The following is a 26416-nucleotide window of genomic DNA, read 5'->3' as shown; positions in this document are numbered from 1 at the left end:
TTCAACTGTTTCTAGCTTAATTTTATCTTCAAATTCTTCAGATCATTTCAAATCCTTCAAATCTTAACTACTTTTGCATACTTTCAGCTAGAGACACCATTCAAATTTTAAAATGTTCAAATCTTTTAGCTTTTTAAGATTTTTCTTTATTAAGGTAATTCAGCTCATGCATTCTCACAGCTGTTTCGCAGGAACAGCTCTTTCTAGTTATTATTATTATTCTTCCGCCGTTTTTTGGCATTCAACTACTTCAGCATACTTTGAGCTATTTCAACAAATTTGGTATCAAAATGTTCAGCTCATTCAGCTCTTGATGGGAATTTATTTTTGGTGTTTGTAACTTTTCAACTTTTTAAGATATTAAGCTTTTTGTTCAACTTTTTTCCCATTGAAACTAATGTTAAATTTTCAAATCTCTTCAAATCCTTTCAAATCCTTTCAAATCTTTCAAATCTTAACTAGTTCAGCATACTTTCAGCTAGAGACACCATTCAAATTTTAAAATGTTCATAAGACATTCAGCTATTACCAATTGTTTCATCTTTTAAAACTATTCAGCCAATTTTGAAATATGACAGTTTCAAAAATATGAAAATTAAGTTCTCCAAATCCTTATCTTCAAATGCTTTCAAATCCTTCAAAATCTTCAAATCTATTCAAATCGTAACTGCTTCAGCATACTTTAACCTAGAGACACCATTCAAATTTTAAAATGTTCATAAGACATTCAGCTGTTACCAATTGTTTCATCTTTTAAAAATATTCAGCCAATTTTGAAATATGACAGTTTAAAAAATAGGAAAATGAAGCTCCTTCTTGGATTTTAGAGTGAGACATTCAGCAGTGCTGATAAGTTTCAACTTTTCAAACAAATTACTATAACTTTCATACAGTTTAACTGAGAGAAACAAATTATACCTTAAAATGTAGGAAAACTTGTCCTCTTTCAGCCAATGTAACTCTTAAAGAGCTCACATGGACAGATTTTGAACTATGAGCCTTTAAGCTTGAAGAACTTCTCAAATTTTGAGGAAATCTGCCATTTTTGAATCAGCTTCAAGTGTTTCAAACTGCTTGGATTTAAATATAGTTGACTCCACAGATGTAAAACTACTTTGCTAAGTTCCTCTAAGCCTTCTGCTTCTAATGGTGTTAAAATTATTTTTCTAGCTGCTCAACTTTTCTCACAAGATGTATTTGAAGTCAGTGTTCAGTGTCATTTCTCTCCCGCGATCGGCGGGCGGCCGTCTCATCTCTCCATATATGTTGTGTGTGTTCAAACTGCTTCGATTTAAATATAGTTGACTCCACAGATGTAAAACTACTTTGCTAAGTTCCTCTAAGCCTTCTGCTTCTAACGGTGTTAAAATGATCTTTCTAGCTATTCAACTTTTCTCACAAAACGTGTTTGAAGACGGTCAGATTTGCCCGCGGCTGCAGCAGCTAGCTCTGTGTCTGTCTGTGTAGTCTTTAACTAGGTCAAATGCACTTCCGGTTTGACACAACGAAATGGCTTAATGGTAACACTACCAGCCTTTCGTGCAGGTGGCCCAAGTTCAATCCCCAGGATGTCAGCTCAAAATTAAAAAAAAAAAGTTTTTTTGTAACTATTAAGCATACTTTCAGCCATTTCAAATCTTTCTAGCTCGAAATCATTACACTTTCATCTTTTAAATGTCATTTCAACTTCAAACTCCTGTTTCTTCTCAGCTTTTTTTAGCTTCCATAGCTCTTTCAGCTTTTAGCTTCTTTTAGCTTCTTTAGCTGTTTTAGCCTTTTTTAGCTTCTTTAGCTAACTTCTAACTCTAACTCTTTTGCTCCTTCAGCTGCTTGCTTCTTCAGCTCCTTTAGCTTTAGCTTCTTCAGCTGTTTTAGCTTTAGCTCCTTCAGCTGTTAGCTTCTTCAGCTGTTTTAGCTTTAGCTCCTTCAGCTGTTAGCTTCTTCAGCTGTTTTAGCTTATTTTAGCTTCTTCAGCTTTTAGCTTCTTTTAGCTTCTTTAGCTCCTTTAGCTCTTAGCTTCTTCAGCTCCTTCAGCTTTAGCTTCTTCAGCTCCTTTAGCTTTAGCTTCTTCAGCTCCTTTAGCTTTAGCTTCTTCAGCTACTTCAGCTTTAGCTTCTTCAGCTGTTTTAGCTTTTTTTTAGCTTCTTAAGATATTTTAGCATGGTAATTCAGCTCATGCATTCTCACAGCTGTTTCGCAGGAACAGCTCTTTCTAGTTGTGAGAATGCATTAAGCATTCTCACTATTAAGTTTCTGTTTCCCTTTATTATTCTTCCGTCTTCCGCCGATTTTCGGCATTCAACTACTTCAGCATACTTTGAGCTATTTCAACAAATTTGGTATCAAAATGTTCAGCTCATTCAGCTCTTGATGGGAATATCTTTTGGTGTTTGTAACTTTTCAACTTTTTAAGATATTAAGCTTTTTGTTCAACTTTTTTCCCATTGAAACTAATGTTAAATTTTCAAATCTCTTCAAATCCTTTCAAATCCTTTCAAATCTTTCAAATCTTAACTAGTTCAGCATACTTTCAGCTAGAGACACCATTCAAATTTTAAAATGTTCATAAGACATTCAGCTATTACCAATTGTTTCATCTTTTAAAAATATTCAGCCAATTTTGAAATATGACAGTTTCAAAAATATGAAAATTAAGTTCTCCAAATCCTTATCTTCAAATGCTTTCAAATCCTTCAAAATCTTCAAATCTATTCAAATCGTAACTGCTTCAGCATACTTTAACCTAGAGACACCATTCAAATTTTAAAATGTTCATAAGACATTCAGCTGTTACCAATTGTTTCATCTTTTAAAAATATTCAGCCAATTTTGAAATATGACAGTTTAAAAAATAGGAAAATGAAGCTCCTTCTTGGATTTTAGAGTGAGACATTCAGCAGTGCTGATAAGTTTCAACTTTTCAAACAAATTACTATAACTTTCATACAGTTTAACTGAGAGAAACAAATTATACCTTAAAATGTAGGAAAACTTGTCCTCTTTCAGCCAATGTAACTCTTAAAGAGCTCAAATGGACAGATTTTGAACTATGAGCCTTTAAGCTTGAACAACTTGTCAAATTTTGAGGAAATCTGCCATTTTTGAATCAGCTTCAAGTGATTCAAACTGCTTGGATTTAAATATAGTTGACTCCACAGATGTAAAAGTACTTTGCTAAGTTCCTCTAAGCCTTCTGCTTCTAATGGTGTTAAAATTATTTTTCTAGCTGCTCAACTTTTCTCACAAGATATATTTGAAGTCAGTGTTCGGTGTCATTTCTCTCCCGCGATCGGCGGGCGGCCGTCTCATCTCTCCATATATGTTGTGTGTATTCAACCTGCTTCGATTTAAATATAGTTGACTCCACAGATGTAAAACTACTTTGCTAAGTTCCTCTAAGCCTTCTGCTTCTAATGGTGTTAAAATTATTTTTCTAGCTGCTCAACTTTTCTCACAAGATGTATTTGAAGTCAGTGTTCGGTGTCATTTCTCTCCCGCGATCGGCGGGCGGCCGTCTCATCTCTCCATATATGTTGTGTGTGTTCAACCTGCTTCGATTTAAATATAGTTGACTCCACAGATGTAAAACTACTTTGCTAAGTTCCTCTAAGCCTTCTGCTTCTAACGGTGTTAAAATTGTTTTTCTAGCTGCTCAACTTTTCTCACAAGACGCGATAGAAGACAGTCTGCGCCTCAGATTTGTCCCGCGGCTGCAGCAGCTAGCTCTGTGTCTGTCTGTGTAGTCTTTAACTAGGTCAAATGCACTTCCGGTGTATAACAACGAAATGGCTTAATGGTAACACTACCAGTCTTTCGTGCAGGTAGCCCGGGTTCAATCCCCAGCATGTCAGCTCAAAATTTAAAAAAAAAGTTTTTTTGTAACTATTTAAGCATACTTTCAGCCATTTCAACTGTTTCTAGCTTGAAATCATTACACTTTCATCTTTTAAATGTCATTTCAACTTCAAACTCCTGTTTCTTCTCAGCTTTTTTTAGCTTCCATAGCTCTTTCAGCTTTTAGCTTCTTTTAGCTTCTTTAGCTGTTTTAGCCTTTTTTAGCTTCTTTAGCTAACTTCTAACTCTAACTCTTTTGCTCCTTCAGCTGCTTGCTTCTTCAGCTCCTTTAGCTTTAGCTTCTTCAGCTGTTAGCTTCTTCAGCTGTTTTAGCTTTAGCTCCTTCAGCTGTTAGCTTCTTCAGCTGTTTTAGCTTTAGCTCCTTCAGCTGTTAGCTTCTTCAGCTGTTTTAGCTTATTTTAGCTTCTTCAGCTTTTAGCTTCTTTTAGCTTCTTTAGCTCTTAGCTTCTTCAGCTCCTTCAGCTTTAGCTTCTTCAGCTCCTTTAGCTTTAGCTTCTTCAGCTCCTTTAGCTTTAGCTTCTTCAGCTCCTTTAGCTTTAGCTTCTTCAGCTCCTTTAGCTTTAGCTTCTTCAGCTACTTCAGCTTTAGCTTCTTCAGCTGTTTTAGCTTTTTTTTAGCTTCTTAAGATATTTTAGCATGGTAATTCAGCTCATGCATTCTCACAGCTGTTTCGCAGGAACAGCTCTTTCTAGTTGTGAGAATGCATTAAGCATTCTCACTATTACATTTCTGTTTCTCTTTATTATTATTACGTATTATTCCGCCGTTTTTCGGCATTTAACTACTTCAGCATACTTTGAGCTATTTCAACAAATTTGGTATCAAAATGTTCAGCTCATTCAGCTCTTTCCTGCTATTATTTTTGGTGTTTGTAACTTTTCAACTTTTTAAGATATTAAGCTTTTTGTTCAACTTTTTTCCCATTGAAACTAATGTTAAATTTTCAAATCTCTTCAAATCCTTTCAAATCCTTTCAAATCTTTCAAATCTTAACTAGTTCAGCATACTTTCAGCTAGAGACACCATTCAAATTTTAAAATGTTCATAAGACATTCAGCTATTACCAATTGTTTCATCTTTTAAAAATATTCAGCCAATTTTGAAATATGACAGTTTCAAAAATATGAAAATTAAGTTCTCCAAATCCTTATCTTCAAATGCTTTCAAATCCTTCAAAATCTTCAAATCTATTCAAATCGTAACTGCTTCAGCATACTTTAACCTAGAGACACCATTCAAATTTTAAAATGTTCATAAGACATTCAGCTGTTACCAATTGTTTCATCTTTTAAAAATATTCAGCCAATTTTGAAATATGAGAGTTTAAAAAATAGGAAAATGAAGCTCCTTCTTGGATTTTAGAGTGAGACATTCAGCAGTGCTGATCAGTTTCAACTTTTCAAACAAATTACTATAACTTTCATACAGTTTAACTGAGAGAAACAAATTATACCTTAAAATGTAGGAAAACTTGTCCTCTTTCAGCCAATGTAACTCTTAAAGAGCTCACATGGACAGATTTTGAACTATGAGCCTTTAAGCTTGAAGAACTTGTCAAATTTTGAGGAAATCTGCCATTTTTGAATCAGCTTCAAATTTTCAAACTGCTTGGATTTAAATATAGTTGACTCCACAGATGTAAAACTACTTTGCTAAGTTCCTCTAAGCCTTCTGCTTCTAATGGTGTTAAAATTATTTTTCTAGCTGCTCAACTTTTCTCACAAGATGTATTTGAAGTCAGTGTTCGGTGTCATTTCTCTCCCGCGATCGGCGGGCGGCCGTCTCATCTCTCCATATATGTTGTGTGTGTTCAACCTGTTTCGATTTAAATATAGTTGACTCCACAGATGTAAAACTACTTTGCTAAGTTCCTCTAAGCCTTCTGCTTCTAACGGTGTTAAAATTATCTTTCTAGCTATTGAACTTTTCTCACAAAACGTGTTTGAAGACAGTCAGATTTGCCCGCGGCTGCAGCAGCTAGCTCTGTGTCTGTCTGTGTAGTCTTTAACTAGGTCAAATGCACTTCCGGTTTGACACAACGAAATGGCTTAATGGTAACACTACCAGCCTTTCGTGCAGGTGGCCCGGGTTCAATCCCCAGGATGTCAGCTCAAAATAAAAAAAAAAAGTTTTTTTGTAACTATTTAAGCATACTTTCAGCCATTTCAAATCTTTCTAGCTCGAAATCATTACACTTTCATCTTTTAAATGTCATTTCAACTTCAAACTCCTGTTTCTTCTCAGCTTTTTTTAGCTTCCATAGCTCTTTCAGCTTTTAGCTTCTTTTAGCTTCTTTAGCTGTTTTAGCCTTTTTTAGCTTCTTTAGCTAACTTCTAACTCTAACTCTTTTGCTCCTTCAGCTGCTTGCTTCTTCAGCTCCTTTAGCTTTAGCTTCTTCAGCTGTTTTAGCTTTAGCTCCTTCAGCTGTTAGCTTCTTCAGCTGTTTTAGCTTTAGCTCCTTCAGCTGTTAGCTTCTTCAGCTGTTTTAGCTTATTTTAGCTTCTTCAGCTTTTAGCTTCTTTTAGCTTCTTTAGCTCCTTTAGCTCTTAGCTTCTTCAGCTCCTTCAGCTTTAGCTTCTTCAGCTCCTTTAGCTTTAGCTTCTTCAGCTCCTTTAGCTTTAGCTTCTTCAGCTACTTCAGCTTTAGCTTCTTCAGCTGCTTTAGCTTTTTTTTAGCTTCTTAAGATATTTTAGCATGGTAATTCAGCTCATGCATTCTCACAGCTGTTTCGCAGGAACAGCTCTTTCTAGTTATTATTATTCTTCCGCCGTTTTTCGGCATTTAACTACTTCAGCATACTTTGAGCTATTTCAACAAATTTGGTATCAAAATGTTCAGCTCATTCAGCTCTTGATGGGAATGTATTTTTGGTGTTTGTAACTTTTCAACTTTTTAAGATATTAAGCTTTTTGTTCAACTTTTTTCCCATTGAAACTAATGTTAAATTTTCAAATCTCTTCAAATCCTTTCAAATCCTTTCAAATCTTTCAAATCTTAACTAGTTCAGCATACTTTCAGCTAGAGACACCATTCAAATTTTAAAATGTTCATAAGACATTCAGCTATTACCAATTGTTTCATCTTTTAAAAATATTCAGCCAATTTTGAAATATGACAGTTTCAAAAATATGAAAATTAAGTTCTCCAAATCCTTATCTTCAAATGCTTTCAAATCCTTCAAAATCTTCAAATCTATTCAAATCGTAACTGCTTCAGCATACTTTAACCTAGAGACACCATTCAAATTTTAAAATGTTCATAAGACATTCAGCTGTTACCAATTGTTTCATCTTTTAAAAATATTCAGCCAATTTTGAAATATGACAGTTTAAAAAATAGGAAAATGAAGCTCCTTCTTGGATTTTAGAGTGAGACATTCAGCAGTGCTGATAAGTTTCAACTTTTCAAACAAATTACTATAACTTTCATACAGTTTAACTGAGAAAAACGAATTATACCTTAAAATGTAGGAAAACTTGTCCTCTTTCAGCCAATGTAACTCTTAAAGAGCTCACATGGACAGATTTTGAACTATGAGCCTTTAAGCTTGAACAACTTGTCAAATTTTGAGGAAATCTGCCATTTTTGAATCAGCTTCAAGTGTTTCAAACTGCTTGGATTTAAATATAGTTGACTCCACAGATGTAAAACTACTTTGCTAAGTTCCTCTAAGCCTTCTGCTTCTAATGGTGTTAAAATTATTTTTCTAGCTGCTCAACTTTTCTCACAAGATGTATTTGAAGTCAGTGTTCGGTGTCATTTCTCTCCCGCGATCGGCGGGCGGCCGTCTCATCTCTCCATATATGTTGTGTGTGTTCAACCTGCTTCGATTTAAATATAGTTCACTCCACAGATGTAAAACTACTTTGCTAAGTTCCTCTAAGCCTTCTGCTTCTAACGGTGTTAAAATTATCTTTCTAGCTATTCAACTTTTCTCACAAAACGTGTTTGAAGACAGTCAGATTTGCCCGCGGCTGCAGCAGCTAGCTCTATGTCTGTCTGTGTAGTCTTTAAGTAGGTCAAATGCACTTCCGGTGTAACACAACGAAATGGCTTAATGGTAACCCTACCAGCCTTTCGTGCAGGTGGCCCGGGTTCAATCCCCAGGATGTCAGCTCAAAATTAAAAAAAAAAGTTTTTTTGTAACTATTTAAGCATACTTTCAGCCATTTCAACTCTTTCTAGCTCGAAATCATTACACTTTCATATTTTAAATGTCATTTCAACTTCAAACTCCTGTTTCTTCTCAGCTTTTTTTAGCTTCCATAGCTCTTTCAGCTTTTAGCTTCTTTTAGCTTCTTTAGCTGTTTTAGCCTTTTTTAGCTTCTTTAGCTAACTTCTAACTCTAACTCTTTTGCTCCTTCAGCTGCTTGCTTCTTCAGCTCCTTTAGCTTTAGCTTCTTCAGCTGTTTTAGCTTTAGCTCCTTCAGCTGTTAGCTTCTTCAGCTGTTTTAGCTTTAGCTCCTTCAGCTGTTAGCTTCTTCAGCTGTTTTAGCTTATTTTAGCTTCTTCAGCTTTTAGCTTCTTTTAGCTTCTTTAGCTCCTTTAGCTCTTAGCTTCTTCAGCTCCTTCAGCTTTAGCTTCTTCAGCTCCTTTAGCTTTAGCTTCTTCAGCTACTTTAGCTTTAGCTTCTTCAGCTACTTCAGCTTTAGCTTCTTCAGCTGTTTTAGCTTTTTTTTAGCTTCTTAAGATATTTTAGCATGGTAATTCAGCTCATGCATTCTCACAGCTGTTTCGCAGGAACAGCTCTTTCTAGTTGTGAGAATGCATGAAGCATTCTCACTATTAAGTTTCTGTTTCTCTTTATTATTGTGAGAATGCATTAAGCATTCTCACTATTAAGTTTCTGTTTCCCTTTATTATTGTGAGAATGCATGAAGCATTCTCACTATTAAGTTCCTGTTTCCCTTTATTATTATTCCGTATTATTCCGCCGTTTTTCGGCATTCAACTACTTCAGCATACTTTGAGCTATTTCAACAAATTTGGTATCAAAATGTTCAGCTCATTCAGCTCTTGATGGGAATGTATTTTTGGTGTTTGTAACTTTTCAACTTTTTAAGATATTAAGCTTTTTGTTCAACTTTTTTCCCATTGAAACTAATGTTAAATTTTCAAATCTCTTCAAATCCTTTAAAATCCTTTCAAATCTTTCAAATCTTAACTAGTTCAGCATACTTTCAGCTAAAGACACCATTCAAATTTTAAAATGTTCATAAGACATTCAGCTATTACCAATTGTTTCATCTTTTAAAAATATTCAGCCAATTTTGAAATATGACAGTTTCAAAAATATGAAAATTAAGTTCTCCAAATCCTTATCTTCAAATGCTTTCAAATCCTTCAAAATCTTCAAATCTATTCAAATCGTAACTGCTTCAGCATACTTTAACCTAGAGACACCATTCAAATTTTAAAATGTTCATAAGACATTCAGCTGTTACCAATTGTTTCATCTTTTAAAAATATTCAGCCAATTTTGAAATATGACAGTTTAAAAAATAGGAAAATGAAGCTCCTTCTTGGATTTTAGAGTGAGACATTCAGCAGTGCTGATAAGTTTCAACTTTTCAAACAAATTACTATAACTTTCATACAGTTTAACTGAGAGAAACGAATTATACCTTAAAATGTAGGAAAACTTGTCCTCTTTCAGCCAATGTAACTCTTAAAGAGCTCACATGGACAGATTTTGAACTATGAGCCTTTAAGCTTGAACAACTTCTCAAATTTTGAGGAAATCTGCCATTTTTGAATCAGCTTCAAGTGTTTCAAACTGCTTGGATTTAAATATAGTTGACTCCACAGATGTAAAACTACTTTGCTAGGTTCCTCTAAGCCTTCTGCTTCTAATGGTGTTAAAATTATTTTTCTAGCTGCTCAACTTTTCTCACAAGATGTATTTGAAGTCAGTGTTCGGTGTCATTTCTCTCCCGCGATCGGCGGGCGGCCGTCTCATCTCTCCATATATGTTGTGTGTGTTCAACCTGCTTCGATTTAAATATAGTTCACTCCACAGATGTAAAACTACTTTGCTAAGTTCCTCTAAGCCTTCTGCTTCTAACGGTGTTAAAATTATCTTTCTAGCTATTCAACTTTTCTCACAAAACGTGTTTGAAGACAGTCAGATTTGTCCCGCGGCTGCAGCAGCTAGCTCTGTGTCTGTCTGTGTAGTCTTTAACTAGGTCAAATGCACTTCCGGTGTATAACAACGAAATGGCTTAATGGTAACACTACCAGTCTTTCGTGCAGGTAGCCCGGGTTCAATCCCCAGCATGTCAGCTCAAAATTTAAAAAAAAAGTTTTTTTGTAACTATTTAAGCATACTTTCAGCCATTTCAACTGTTTCTAGCTTGAAATCATTACACTTTCATCTTTTAAATGTCATTTCAACTTCAAACTCCTGTTTCTTCTCAGCTTTTTTTAGCTTCCATAGCTCTTTCAGCTTTTAGCTTCTTTTAGCTTCTTTAGCTGTTTTAGCCTTTTTTAGCTTCTTTAGCTAACTTCTAACTCTAACTCTTTTGCTCCTTCAGCTGCTTGCTTCTTCAGCTCCTTTAGCTTTAGCTTCTTCAGCTGTTAGCTTCTTCAGCTGTTTTAGCTTTAGCTCCTTCAGCTGTTAGCTTCTTCAGCTGTTTTAGCTTTAGCTCCTTCAGCTGTTAGCTTCTTCAGCTGTTTTAGCTTATTTTAGCTTCTTCAGCTTTTAGCTTCTTTTAGCTTCTTTAGCTCTTAGCTTCTTCAGCTCCTTCAGCTTTAGCTTCTTCAGCTCCTTTAGCTTTAGCTTCTTCAGCTCCTTTAGCTTTAGCTTCTTCAGCTCCTTTAGCTTTAGCTTCTTCAGCTACTTCAGCTTTAGCTTCTTCAGCTGTTTTAGCTTTTTTTTAGCTTCTTAAGATATTTTAGCATGGTAATTCAGCTCATGCATTCTCACAGCTGTTTCGCAGGAACAGCTCTTTCTAGTTATTATTATTGTGAGAATGCATGAAGCATTCTCACTATTAAGTTTCTGTTTCTCTTTATTATTATTATTCCGCCGTTTTTCGGCATTCAACTACTTCAGCATACTTTGAGCTATTTCAACAAATTTGGTATCAAAATGTTCAGCTCATTCAGCTCTTGATGGGAATGTATTTTTGGTGTTTGTAACTTTTCAACTTTTTAAGATATTAAGCTTTTTGTTCAACTTTTTTCCCATTGAAACTAATGTTAAATTTTCAAATCTCTTCAAATCCTTTCAAATCCTTTCAAATCTTTCAAATCTTAACTAGTTCAGCATACTTTCAGCTAGAGACACCATTCAAATTTTAAAATGTTCATAAGACATTCAGCTATTACCAATTGTTTCATCTTTTAAAAATATTCAGCCAATTTTGAAATATGACAGTTTCAAAAATATGAAAATTAAGTTCTCCAAATCCTTATCTTCAAATGCTTTCAAATCCTTCAAAATCTTCAAATCTATTCAAATCGTAACTGCTTCAGCATACTTTAACCTAGAGACACCATTCAAATTTTAAAATGTTCATAAGACATTCAGCTGTTACCAATTGTTTCATCTTTTAAAAATATTCAGCCAATTTTGAAATATGACAGTTTAAAAAATAGGAAAATGAAGCTCCTTCTTGGATTTTAGAGTGAGACATTCAGCAGTGCTGATAAGTTTCAACTTTTCAAACAAATTACTATAACTTTCATACAGTTTAACTGAGAGAAACAAATTATACCTTAAAATGTAGGAAAACTTGTCCTCTTTCAGCCAATGTAACTCTTAAAGAGCTCACATGGACAGATTTTGAACTATGAGCCTTTAAGCTTGAACAACTTGTCAAATTTTGAGGAAATCTGCCATTTTTGAATCAGCTTCAAGTTTTTCAAACTGCTTGGATTTAAATATAGTTGACTCCACAGATGTAAAACTACTTTGCTAAGTTCCTCTAAGCCTTCTGCTTCTAATGGTGTTAAAATTATTTTTCTAGCTGCTCAACTTTTCTCACAAGATGTATTTGAAGTCAGTGTTCGGTGTCATTTCTCTCCCGCGATCGGCGGGCGGCCGTCTCATCTCTCCATATATGTTGTGTGTGTTCAACCTGCTCCGATTTAAATATAGTTGACTCCACAGATGTAAAACTACTTTGCTAAGTTCCTCTAAGCCTTCTGCTTCTAACGGTGTTAAAATTATCTTTCTAGCTATTCAACTTTTCTCACAAAACGTGTTTGAAGACAGTCAGATTTGCCCGCGGCTGCAGCAGCTAGCTCTGTGTCTGTCTGTGTAGTCTTTAAGTAGGTCAAATGCACTTCCGGTGTATAACAACGAAATGGCTTAATGGTAACACTACCATCCTTTCGTGCAGGTGGCCCGGGTTCAATCCCCAGGATGTCAGCTCAAAATTAACAAAAAAAGTTTTTTTGTAACTATTTAAGCATACTTTCAGCCATTTCAAATCTTTCTAGCTCGAAATCATTACACTTTCATCTTTTAAATGTCATTTCAACTTCAAACTCCTGTTTCTTCTCAGCTTTTTTTAGCTTCCATAGCTCTTTCAGCTTTTAGCTTCTTTTAGCTTCTTTAGCTGTTTTAGCCTTTTTTAGCTTCTTTAGCTAACTTCTAACTCTAACTCTTTTGCTCCTTCAGCTGCTTGCTTCTTCAGCTCCTTTAGCTTTAGCTTCTTCAGCTGTTAGCTTCTTCAGCTGTTTTAGCTTTAGCTCCTTCAGCTGTTAGCTTCTTCAGCTGTTTTAGCTTTAGCTCCTTCAGCTGTTAGCTTCTTCAGCTGTTTTAGCTTATTTTAGCTTCTTCAGCTTTTAGCTTCTTTTAGCTTCTTTAGCTCTTAGCTTCTTTTAGCTTCTTTAGCTCCTTTAGCTCTTAGCTTCTTCAGCTCCTTCAGCTTTAGCTTCTTCAGCTCCTTTAGCTTTAGCTTCTTCAGCTCCTTTAGCTTTAGCTTCTTCAGCTACTTCAGCTTTAGCTTCTTCAGCTGTTTTAGCTTTTTTTTAGCTTCTTAAGATATTTTAGCATGGTAATTCAGCTCATGCATTCTCACAGCTGTTTCGCAGGAACAGCTCTTTCTAGTTGTGAGAATGCATGAAGCATTCTCACTATTAAGTTTCTGTTTCTCTTTATTATTATTATTATTATTGTGAGAATGCATGAAGCATTCTCACTATTAAGTTTCTGTTTCCCTTTATTGTGAGAATGCATGAAGCATTCTCACTATTAAGTTTCTGTTTCCCTTTATTATTATTATTCCGCCGTTTTTCGGCATTCAACTACTTCAGCATACTTTGAGCTATTTCAACAAATTTGGTATCAAAATGTTCAGCTCATTCAGCTCTTGATGGGAATGTATTTTTGGTGTTTGTAACTTTTCAACTTTTTAAGATATTAAGCTTTTTGTTCAACTTTTTTCCCATTGAAACTAATGTTAAATTTTCAAATCCTTTCAAATCCTTTCAAATCCTTTCAAATCTTTCAAATCTTAACTAGTTCAGCATACTTTCAGCTAGAGACACCATTCAAATTTTAAAATGTTCATAAGACATTCAGTTATTACCAATTGTTTCATCTTTTAAAAATATTCAGCCAATTTTGAAATATGACAGTTTCAAAAATATGAAAATTAAGTTCTCCAAATCCTTATCTTCAAATGCTTTCAAATCCTTCAAAATCTTCAAATCTATTCAAATCGTAACTGCTTCAGCATACTTTAACCTAGAGACACCATTCAAATTTTAAAATGTTCATAAGACATTCAGCTGTTACCAATTGTTTCATCTTTTAAAAATATTCAGCCAATTTTGAAATATGACAGTTTAAAAAATATGAAAATGAAGTTCCTTCTTGGATTTTAGAGTGAGACATTCAGCAGTGCTGATAAGTTTCAACTTTTCAAACAAATTACTGTAACTTTCATACAGTTTAACTGAGAGAAACAAATTATACCTTAAAATGTAGGAAAACTTGTCCTCTTTCAGCCAATGTAACTCTTAAAGAGCTCACATGGACAGATTTTGAACTATGAGCCTTTAAGCTTGAACAACTTGTCAAATTTTGAGGAAATCTGCCATTTTTGAATCAGCTTCAAGTGTTTCAAACTGCTTCGATTTAAATATAGTTGACTCCACAGATGTAAAAGTACTTTGCTAAGTTCCTCTAAGCCTTCTGCTTCTAATGGTGTTAAAATTATTTTTCTAGCTGCTCAACTTTTCTCACAAGATGTATTTGAAGTCAGTGTTCGGTGTCATTTCTCTCCCGCGATCGGCGGGCGGCCGTCTCATCTCTCCATATATGTTGTGTGTGTTCAACCTGCTTCGATTTAAATATAGTTGACTCCACAGATGTAAAACTACTTTGCTAAGTTCCTCTAAGCCTTCTGCTTCTAACGGTGTTAAAATTATCTTTCTAGCTATTCAACTTTTGTCACAAAACGTGTTTGAAGACAGTCAGATTTGTCCCGCGGCTGCAGCAGCTAGCTCTGTGTCTGTCTGTGTAGTCTTTAAATAGGTCAAATGCACTTCCAGTATAACAGAACGAAATGGCTTAATGGTAACACTACCAGCCTTTCGTGCTGGTGGCCCGGGTTCAATCCCCATCATGTCAGACAATATTTTAAATTTTTTTTTAATCTATAATTATTTAAGCATACTTTCAGCCATTTCAACTGTTTCTAGCTTAATTTTATCTTCAAATCCTTAGAATTCTTCAAATCATTTCAAATCCTTCAAATCTTAACTACTTTTGCATACTTTCAGCTAGAGACACCATTCAAATTTTAAAATCTTCAAATCTTTTAGCTTTTTAAGATTTTTCTTTATTAAGGTAATTCAGCTCATGCATTCTCACAGCTGTTTCGCAGGAACAGCTCTTTCTAGTTGTGAGAATGCATGAAGCATTCTCACTATTAAGTTCCTGTTTCTCTTTATTATTATTCCGTATTATTATTATTATTCCGCCGTTTTTCGGCATTCAACTACTTCAGCATACTTTGAGCTATTTCAACAAATTTGGTATCAAAATGTTCAGCTCTTTCAGCTCTTTTCTGCTATTACTTTTGGTGTTTGTAACTTTTCAACTTTTTAAGATATTAAGCTTTTTGTTCAACTTTTTTCCCATTGAAACTAATGTTAAATTTTCAAATATTTTCAAATCCTTTCAAATCCTTTCATATCCTTCAAATCTTAACTAGTTCAGCATACTTTCAGCTAGAGACACCATTCAAATTTTAAAATGTTCATAAGACATTCAGCTATTACCAATTGTTTCATCTTTTCAAAATATTCAGCCAATTTTGAAATATGACAGTTTCAAAAATATGAAAATTAAGTTCTCCAAATCCTTATCTTCAAATGCTTTCAAATCCTTCAAAATCTTCAAATCTATTCAAATCGTAACTGCTTCAGCATACTTTAACCTAGAGACACCATTCAAATTTTAAAATGTTCATAAGACATTCAGCTGTTACCAATTGTTTCATCTTTTAAAAATATTCAGCCAATTTTGAAATATGACAGTTTAAAAAATATGAAAATGAAGATCCTTCTTGGATTTTAGAGTGAGACATTCAGCAGTGCTGATAAGTTTCAACTTTTCAAACAAATTACTGTAACTTTCATACAGTTTAACTGAGAGAAACAAATTATACCTTAAAATGTAGGAAAACTTGTCCTCTTTCAGCCAATGTAACTCTTAAAGAGCTCACATGGACAGATTTTGAACTATGAGCCTTTAAGCTTGAACAACTTGTCAAATTTTGAGGAAATCTGCCATTTTTGAATCAGCTTCAAGTGTTTCAAACTGCTTGGATTTAAATATAGTTGACTCCACAGATGTAAAAGTACTTTGCTAAGTTCCTCTAAGCCTTCTGCTTCTAATGGTGTTCAAATTATTTTTCTAGCTGCTCAACTTTTGTCACAAGATGTATTTGAAGTCAGTGTTCGGTGTCATTTCTCTCCCGCGATCGGCGGGCGGCCGTCTCATCTCTCCATATATGTTGTGTGTGTTCAACCTGCTTCGATTTAAATATAGTTGACTCCACAGATGTAAAACTACTTTGCTAAGTTCCTCTAAGCCTTCTGCTTCTAACGGTGTTAAAATTATCTTTCTAGCTATTCAACTTTTCTCACAAAACGTGTTTGAAGACAGTCAGATTTGTCCCGCGGCTGCAGCAGCTAGCTCTGTGTCTCTCTGTGTAGTCTTTAAGTAGGTCAAATGCACTTCCGGTGTAACACAACGATATGGCTTAATGGTAACACTACCAGCCTTTCGTGCAGGTGGCCCGGGTTCAATCCCCATAATGTCAGACCACGTTTTATCATTTTTTTATTTTATAATTATTTAAGCATACTTTCAGCATTTTCAACTGTTTCTAGCTTAATTTTATCTTCAAATTCTTCAGATCATTTCAAATCCTTCAAATATTAACTACTTTTGCATACTTTCAGCTAGAGACACCATTCAAATTTTAAAATGTTCAAATCTTTTAGCTTTTTAAGATTTTTCTTTATTAAGGTAATTCAGCTCATGCATTCTCACAGCTGTTTCGCAGGAACAGCTCTTTCTAGTTGTGAGAATGCATGAAGCATTCTCACTATTAAGTTCCTGTTTCTCTTTATTATTATTCCGTATTCCATATTCTTCCGCCGTTTTTCGGCATTCAAATACTTCAGCATACTTTCAGCTATTTCAACAAATTTGGTATCAAAATGTTCAGCTCTTTCAGCTCTCGATGGGAAATATTTTTTGGTGTTTGTAACTTTTCAACTTTTTAAGATATTAAGCTTTTTGTTCAACTTTTTTCCCATTGAAACTAATGTTAAATCTTCAAATCCTTTCAAATCCTTTCAAATCCTTCAAATCTTAACTAGTTCAGCATACTTTCAGCTAGAGACACCATTCAAATTTTAAAATGTTCATAAGACATTCAGCTATTACAAAATGTCTCATCTTTTAAAAATATTCGGCCAATTTTGAAATATGACAGTTTAAAAAATATGAAAATTAAGTTCTTCAAATCCTTATCTTGAAATCCTTTCAAATCCTTCAAAACCTTAAAATCTTTTCAAATCGTAACTAGTTCAGCGTACTATCAGCTAGAGACACCATTCAAATTTTAAAATGTTCATAAGACATTCAGCTATTACAAAATGTCTCATCTTTTAAAAATATTCAGCCAATTTTGAAATATGACAGTTTAAAAAATATGAAAATGAAGTTCCTTCTTGGATTTTAGAGTGAGACATTCAGCAGTGCTGATAAGTTTCAACTTTTCAAACAAATTACTGTAACTTTCATACAGTTTAACTGAGAGAAACAAATTATACCTTAAAATGTAGGAAAACTTGTCCTCTTTCAGCCAATGTAACTCTTAAAGAGCTCACATGGACAGATTTTGAACTATGAGCCTTTAAGCTTGAACAACTTGTCAAATTTTGAGGAAATCTGCCATTTTTGAATCAGCTTCAAGTGTTTCAAACTGCTTCGATTTAAATATAGTTGACTCCACAGATGTAAAAGTACTTTGCTAAGTTCCTCTAAGCCTTCTGCTTCTAATGGTGTTAAAATTATTTTTCTAGCTGCTCAACTTTTCTCACAAGATGTATTTGAAGTCAGTGTTCGGTGTCATTTCTCTCCCGCGATCGGCGGGCGGCCGTCTCATCTCTCCATATATGTTGTGTGTGTTCAACCTGCTTCGATTTAAATATAGTTGACTCCACAGATGTAAAACTACTTTGCTAAGTTCCTCTAAGCCTTCTGCTTCTAACGGTGTTAAAATTATCTTTCTAGCTATTCAACTTTTCTCACAAAACGTGTTTGAAGACAGTCAGATTTGTCCCGCGGCTGCAGCAGCTAGCTCTGTGTCTCTCTGTGTAGTCTTTAAGTAGGTCAAATGCACTTCAGGTGTAACACAACGGGATGGCTTAATGGTAACACTACCAGCCTTTCGTGCAGGTGGCCCGGGTTCAATCCCCATAATGTCAGACCACGTTTTATAATTTTTTTATTTTATAATTATTTAAGCATACTTTCAGCATTTTCAACTGTTTCTAGCTTAATTTTATCTTCAAATTCTTCAGATCATTTCAAATCCTTCAAATCTTAACTACTTTTGCATACTTTCAGCTAGAGACACCATTCAAATTTTAAAATGTTCAAATCTTTTAGCTTTTTAAGATTTTTCTTTATTAAGGTAATTCAGCTCATGCATTCTCACAGCTGTTTCGCAGGAACAGCTCTTTCTAGTTATTATTATTATTCTTCCGCCGTTTTTTGGCATTCAACTACTTCAGCATACTTTGAGCTATTTCAACAAATTTGGTATCAAAATGTTCAGCTCATTCAGCTCTTGATGGGAATTTATTTTTGGTGTTTGTAACTTTTCAACTTTTTAAGATATTAAGCTTTTTGTTCAACTTTTTTCCCATTGAAACTAATGTTAAATTTTCAAATCTCTTCAAATCCTTTCAAATCCTTTCAAATCTTTCAAATCTTAACTAGTTCAGCATACTTTCAGCTAGAGACACCATTCAAATTTTAAAATGTTCATAAGACATTCAGCTATTACCAATTGTTTCATCTTTTAAAACTATTCAGCCAATTTTGAAATATGACAGTTTCAAAAATATGAAAATTAAGTTCTCCAAATCCTTATCTTCAAATGCTTTCAAATCCTTCAAAATCTTCAAATCTATTCAAATCGTAACTGCTTCAGCATACTTTAACCTAGAGACACCATTCAAATTTTAAAATGTTCATAAGACATTCAGCTGTTACCAATTGTTTCATCTTTTAAAAATATTCAGCCAATTTTGAAATATGACAGTTTAAAAAATAGGAAAATGAAGCTCCTTCTTGGATTTTAGAGTGAGACATTCAGCAGTGCTGATAAGTTTCAACTTTTCAAACAAATTACTATAACTTTCATACAGTTTAACTGAGAGAAACAAATTATACCTTAAAATGTAGGAAAACTTGTCCTCTTTCAGCCAATGTAACTCTTAAAGAGCTCACATGGACAGATTTTGAACTATGAGCCTTTAAGCTTGAAGAACTTCTCAAATTTTGAGGAAATCTGCCATTTTTGAATCAGCTTCAAGTGTTTCAAACTGCTTGGATTTAAATATAGTTGACTCCACAGATGTAAAACTACTTTGCTAAGTTCCTCTAAGCCTTCTGCTTCTAATGGTGTTAAAATTATTTTTCTAGCTGCTCAACTTTTCTCACAAGATGTATTTGAAGTCAGTGTTCAGTGTCATTTCTCTCCCGCGATCGGCGGGCGGCCGTCTCATCTCTCCATATATGTTGTGTGTGTTCAAACTGCTTCGATTTAAATATAGTTGACTCCACAGATGTAAAACTACTTTGCTAAGTTCCTCTAAGCCTTCTGCTTCTAACGGTGTTAAAATGATCTTTCTAGCTATTCAACTTTTCTCACAAAACGTGTTTGAAGACGGTCAGATTTGCCCGCGGCTGCAGCAGCTAGCTCTGTGTCTGTCTGTGTAGTCTTTAACTAGGTCAAATGCACTTCCGGTTTGACACAACGAAATGGCTTAATGGTAACACTACCAGCCTTTCGTGCAGGTGGCCCAAGTTCAATCCCCAGGATGTCAGCTCAAAATTAAAAAAAAAAAGTTTTTTTGTAACTATTAAGCATACTTTCAGCCATTTCAAATCTTTCTAGCTCGAAATCATTACACTTTCATCTTTTAAATGTCATTTCAACTTCAAACTCCTGTTTCTTCTCAGCTTTTTTTAGCTTCCATAGCTCTTTCAGCTTTTAGCTTCTTTTAGCTTCTTTAGCTGTTTTAGCCTTTTTTAGCTTCTTTAGCTAACTTCTAACTCTAACTCTTTTGCTCCTTCAGCTGCTTGCTTCTTCAGCTCCTTTAGCTTTAGCTTCTTCAGCTGTTTTAGCTTTAGCTCCTTCAGCTGTTAGCTTCTTCAGCTGTTTTAGCTTTAGCTCCTTCAGCTGTTAGCTTCTTCAGCTGTTTTAGCTTATTTTAGCTTCTTCAGCTTTTAGCTTCTTTTAGCTTCTTTAGCTCCTTTAGCTCTTAGCTTCTTCAGCTCCTTCAGCTTTAGCTTCTTCAGCTCCTTTAGCTTTAGCTTCTTCAGCTCCTTTAGCTTTAGCTTCTTCAGCTACTTCAGCTTTAGCTTCTTCAGCTGTTTTAGCTTTTTTTTAGCTTCTTAAGATATTTTAGCATGGTAATTCAGCTCATGCATTCTCACAGCTGTTTCGCAGGAACAGCTCTTTCTAGTTGTGAGAATGCATGAAGCATTCTCACTATTAAGTTTCTGTTTCTCTTTATTATTATTATTATTCCGCCGTTTTTCGGCATTCAACTACTTCAGCATACTTTGAGCTATTTCAACAAATTTGGTATCAAAATGTTCAGCTCATTCAGCTCTTGATGGGAATGTATTTTTGGTGTTTGTAACTTTTCAACTTTTTAAGATATTAAGCTTTTTGTTCAACTTTTTTCCCATTGAAACTAATGTTAAATTTTCAAATCTCTTCAAATCCTTTAAAATCATTTCAAATCTTTCAAATCGTAACTGCTTCAGCATACTTTAACCTAGAGACACCATTCAAATTTTAAAATGTTCATAAGACATTCAGCTGTTACCAATTGTTTCATCTTTTAAAAATATTCAGCCAATTTTGAAATATGACAGTTTAAAAAATAGGAAAATGAAGCTCCTTCTTGGATTTTAGAGTGAGACATTCAGCAGTGCTGATAAGTTTCAACTTTTCAAACAAATTACTATAACTTTCATACAGTTTAACTGAGAGAAACAAATTATACCTTAAAATGTAGGAAAACTTGTCCTCTTTCAGCCAATGTAACTCTTAAAGAGCTCACATGGACAGATTTTGAACTATGAGCCTTTAAGCTTGAACAACTTGTCAAATTTTGAGGAAATCTGCCATTTTTGAATCAGCTTCAAGTTTTTCAAACTGCTTGGATTTAAATATAGTTGACTCCACAGATGTAAAACTACTTTGCTAAGTTCCTCTAAGCCTTCTGCTTCTAATGGTGTTAAAATTATTTTTCTAGCTGCTCAACTTTTCTCACAAGATGTATTTGAAGTCAGTGTTCGGTGTCATTTCTCTCCCGCGATCGGCGGGCGGCCGTCTCATCTCTCCATATATGTTGTGTGTGTTCAACCTGTTTCGATTTAAATATAGTTCACTCCACAGATGTAAAACTACTTTGCTAAGTTCCTCTAAGCCTTCTGCTTCTAACGGTGTTAAAATTATCTTTCTAGCTATTCAACTTTTCTCACAAAACGTGTTTGAAGACAGTCAGATTTGCCCGTGGCTGCAGCAGCTAGCTCTGTGTCTGTCTGTGTAGTCTTTAACTAGGTCAAATGCACTTCCGGTGTAACACAACGAGATGGCTCAATGGTAACACTACCAGCCTTTCGTGCAGGTGGCCCGGGTTCAATCCCCAGGATGTCAGCTCAAAATTAAAAAAAAAAGTTTTTTTGTAACTATTTAAGCATACTTTCAGCCATTTCAACTCTTTCTAGCTCGAAATCATTACACTTTCATCTTTTAAATGTCATTTCAACTTCAAACTCCTGTTTCTTCTCAGCTTTTTTTTAGCTTCCATAGCTCTTTCAGCTTTTAGCTTCTTTTAGCTTCTTTAGCTGTTTTAGCCTTTTTTAGCTTCTTTAGCTAACTTCTAACTCTAACTCTTTTGCTCCTTCAGCTGCTTGCTTCTTCAGCTCCTTTAGCTTTAGCTTCTTCAGCTGTTTTAGCTTTAGCTCCTTCAGCTGTTAGCTTCTTCAGCTGTTTTAGCTTTAGCTCCTTCAGCTGTTAGCTTCTTCAGCTGTTTTAGCTTATTTTAGCTTCTTCAGCTTTTAGCTTCTTTTAGCTTCTTTAGCTCCTTTAGCTCTTAGCTTCTTCAGCTCCTTCAGCTTTAGCTTCTTCAGCTCCTTTAGCTTTAGCTTCTTCAGCTCCTTTAGCTTTAGCTTCTTCAGCTACTTCAGCTTTAGCTTCTTCAGCTGTTTTAGCTTTTTTTTAGCTTCTTAAGATTTTTTAGCATGGTAATTCAGCTCATGCATTCTCACAGCTGTTTCGCAGGAACAGCTCTTTCTAGTTATTATTATTCTTCCGCCGTTTTTCGGCATTTAACTACTTCAGCATACTTTGAGCTATTTCAACAAATTTGGTATCAAAATGTTCAGCTCATTCAGCTCTTGATGGGAATGTATTTTTGGTGTTTGTAACTTTTCAACTTTTTAAGATATTAAGCTTTTTGTTCAACTTTTTTCCCATTGAAACTAATGTTAAATTTTCAAATCTCTTCAAATCCTTTCAAATCCTTTCAAATCTTTCAAATCTTAACTAGTTCAGCATACTTTCAGCTAGAGACACCATTCAAATTTTAAAATGTTCATAAGACATTCAGCTATTACCAATTGTTTCATCTTTTAAAAATATTCAGCCAATTTTGAAATATGACAGTTTCAAAAATATGAAAATTAAGTTCTCCAAATCCTTATCTTCAAATGCTTTCAAATCCTTCAAAATCTTCAAATCTATTCAAATCGTAACTGCTTCAGCATACTTTAACCTAGAGACACCATTCAAATTTTAAAATGTTCATAAGACATTCAGCTGTTACCAATTGTTTCATCTTTTAAAAATATTCAGCCAATTTTGAAATATGACAGTTTAAAAAATAGGAAAATGAAGCTCCTTCTTGGATTTTAGAGTGAGACATTCAGCAGTGCTGATAAGTTTCAACTTTTCAAACAAATTACTATAACTTTCATACAGTTTAACTGAGAAAAACGAATTATACCTTAAAATGTAGGAAAACTTGTCCTCTTTCAGCCAATGTAACTCTTAAAGAGCTCACATGGACAGATTTTGAACTATGAGCCTTTAAGCTTGAACAACTTGTCAAATTTTGAGGAAATCTGCCATTTTTGAATCAGCTTCAAGTGTTTCAAACTGCTTGGATTTAAATATAGTTGACTCCACAGATGTAAAACTACTTTGCTAAGTTCCTCTAAGCCTTCTGCTTCTAATGGTGTTAAAATTATTTTTCTAGCTGCTCAACTTTTCTCACAAGATGTATTTGAAGTCAGTGTTCGGTGTCATTTCTCTCCCGCGATCGGCGGGCGGCCGTCTCATCTCTCCATATATGTTGTGTGTGTTCAACCTGCTTCGATTTAAATATAGTTCACTCCACAGATGTAAAACTACTTTGCTAAGTTCCTCTAAGCCTTCTGCTTCTAACGGTGTTAAAATTATCTTTCTAGCTATTCAACTTTTCTCACAAAACGTGTTTGAAGACAGTCAGATTTGCCCGCGGCTGCAGCAGCTAGCTCTATGTCTGTCTGTGTAGTCTTTAAGTAGGTCAAATGCACTTCCGGTGTAACACAACGAAATGGCTTAATGGTAACCCTACCAGCCTTTCGTGCAGGTGGCCCGGGTTCAATCCCCAGGATGTCAGCTCAAAATTAAAAAAAAAAGTTTTTTTGTAACTATTTAAGCATACTTTCAGCCATTTCAACTCTTTCTAGCTCGAAATCATTACACTTTCATATTTTAAATGTCATTTCAACTTCAAACTCCTGTTTCTTCTCAGCTTTTTTTAGCTTCCATAGCTCTTTCAGCTTTTAGCTTCTTTTAGCTTCTTTAGCTGTTTTAGCCTTTTTTAGCTTCTTTAGCTAACTTCTAACTCTAACTCTTTTGCTCCTTCAGCTGCTTGCTTCTTCAGCTCCTTTAGCTTTAGCTTCTTCAGCTGTTTTAGCTTTAGCTCCTTCAGCTGTTAGCTTCTTCAGCTGTTTTAGCTTTAGCTCCTTCAGCTGTTAGCTTCTTCAGCTGTTTTAGCTTATTTTAGCTTCTTCAGCTTTTAGCTTCTTTTAGCTTCTTTAGCTCCTTTAGCTCTTAGCTTCTTCAGCTCCTTCAGCTTTAGCTTCTTCAGCTCCTTTAGCTTTAGCTTCTTCAGCTACTTTAGCTTTAGCTTCTTCAGCTACTTCAGCTTTAGCTTCTTCAGCTGTTTTAGCTTTTTTTTAGCTTCTTAAGATATTTTAGCATGGTAATTCAGCTCATGCATTCTCACAGCTGTTTCGCAGGAACAGCTCTTTCTAGTTGTGAGAATGCATGAAGCATTCTCACTATTAAGTTTCTGTTTCTCTTTATTATTGTGAGAATGCATTAAGCATTCTCACTATTAAGTTTCTGTTTCCCTTTATTATTGTGAGAATGCATGAAGCATTCTCACTATTAAGTTCCTGTTTCCCTTTATTATTATTCCGTATTATTCCGCCGTTTTTCGGCATTCAACTACTTCAGCATACTTTGAGCTATTTCAACAAATTTGGTATCAAAATGTTCAGCTCATTCAGCTCTTGATGGGAATGTATTTTTGGTGTTTGTAACTTTTCAACTTTTTAAGATATTAAGCTTTTTGTTCAACTTTTTTCCCATTGAAACTAATGTTAAATTTTCAAATCTCTTCAAATCCTTTAAAATCCTTTCAAATCTTTCAAATCTTAACTAGTTCAGCATACTTTCAGCTAAAGACACCATTCAAATTTTAAAATGTTCATAAGACATTCAGCTATTACCAATTGTTTCATCTTTTAAAAATATTCAGCCAATTTTGAAATATGACAGTTTCAAAAATATGAAAATTAAGTTCTCCAAATCCTTATCTTCAAATGCTTTCAAATCCTTCAAAATCTTCAAATCTATTCAAATCGTAACTGCTTCAGCATACTTTAACCTAGAGACACCATTCAAATTTTAAAATGTTCATAAGACATTCAGCTGTTACCAATTGTTTCATCTTTTAAAAATATTCAGCCAATTTTGAAATATGACAGTTTAAAAAATAGGAAAATGAAGCTCCTTCTTGGATTTTAGAGTGAGACATTCAGCAGTGCTGATAAGTTTCAACTTTTCAAACAAATTACTATAACTTTCATACAGTTTAACTGAGAGAAACGAATTATACCTTAAAATGTAGGAAAACTTGTCCTCTTTCAGCCAATGTAACTCTTAAAGAGCTCACATGGACAGATTTTGAACTATGAGCCTTTAAGCTTGAACAACTTCTCAAATTTTGAGGAAATCTGCCATTTTTGAATCAGCTTCAAGTGTTTCAAACTGCTTGGATTTAAATATAGTTGACTCCACAGATGTAAAACTACTTTGCTAGGTTCCTCTAAGCCTTCTGCTTCTAATGGTGTTAAAATTATTTTTCTAGCTGCTCAACTTTTCTCACAAGATGTATTTGAAGTCAGTGTTCGGTGTCATTTCTCTCCCGCGATCGGCGGGCGGCCGTCTCATCTCTCCATATATGTTGTGTGTGTTCAACCTGCTTCGATTTAAATATAGTTCACTCCACAGATGTAAAACTACTTTGCTAAGTTCCTCTAAGCCTTCTGCTTCTAACGGTGTTAAAATTATCTTTCTAGCTATTCAACTTTTCTCACAAAACGTGTTTGAAGACAGTCAGATTTGTCCCGCGGCTGCAGCAGCTAGCTCTGTGTCTCTCTGTGTAGTCTTTAACTAGGTCAAATGCACTTCCGGTGTAACGCAACGAGATGGCTTAATGGTAACACTTCTAGCCTTTCGTGCAGGTGGCGCGGGTTCAATCCCCATCATGTCAGACCACCCTTTATAATTTTTTTATTTTATAATTATTTAAGCATACTTTCAGCATTTTCAACTGTTTCTAGCTTAATTTTATCTTCAAATTCTTCAGATCATTTCAAATCCTTCAAATCTTAACTACTTTTGCATACTTTCAGCTAGAGACACCATTCAAATTTTAAAATCTTCAAATCTTTTAGCTTTTTAAGATTTTTCTTTATTAAGGTAATTCAGCTCATGCATTCTCACAGCTGTTTCGCAGGAACAGCTCTTTCTAGTTATTCTTCCGTCTTCCGCCGATTTTCGGCATTCAACTACTTCAGCATACTTTGAGCTATTTCAACAAATTTGGTATCAAAATGTTCAGTTCATTCAGCTCTTGATGGGAATATCTTTTGGTGTTTGTAACTTTTCAACTTTTTAAGATATTAAGCTTTTTGTTCAACTTTTTTCCCATTGAAACTAATGTTAAATTTTCAAATATTTTCAAATCCTTTCAAATCCTTTCAAATCCTTTCAAATCTTTCAAATCTTAACTAGTTCAGCATACTTTCAGCTAGAGACACCATTCAAATTTTAAAATGTTCATAAGACATTCAGCTATTACCAATTGTTTCATCTTTTAAAAATATTCAGCCAATTTTGAAATATGACAGTTTCAAAAATATGAAAATTAAGTTCTCCAAATCCTTATCTTCAAATGCTTTCAAATCCTTCAAAATCTTCAAATCTATTCAAATCGTAACTGCTTCAGCATACTTTAACCTAGAGACACCATTCAAATTTTAAAATGTTCATAAGACATTCAGCTGTTACCAATTGTTTCATCTTTTAAAAATATTCAGCCAATTTTGAAATATGACAGTTTAAAAAATAGGAAAATGAAGCTCCTTCTTGGATTTTAGAGTGAGACATTCAGCAGTGCTGATAAGTTTCAACTTTTCAAACAAATTACTATAACTTTC

The sequence above is a fragment of the Odontesthes bonariensis genome, chromosome 11, assembly GCF_027942865.1.
Source record: "Odontesthes bonariensis isolate fOdoBon6 chromosome 11, fOdoBon6.hap1, whole genome shotgun sequence".
Lineage (NCBI taxonomy): Eukaryota > Metazoa > Chordata > Actinopteri > Atheriniformes > Atherinopsidae > Odontesthes > Odontesthes bonariensis.
The sequence above is the reverse complement of the archived record's forward strand: the minus strand, read 5'-3'. Positions refer to the sequence as shown.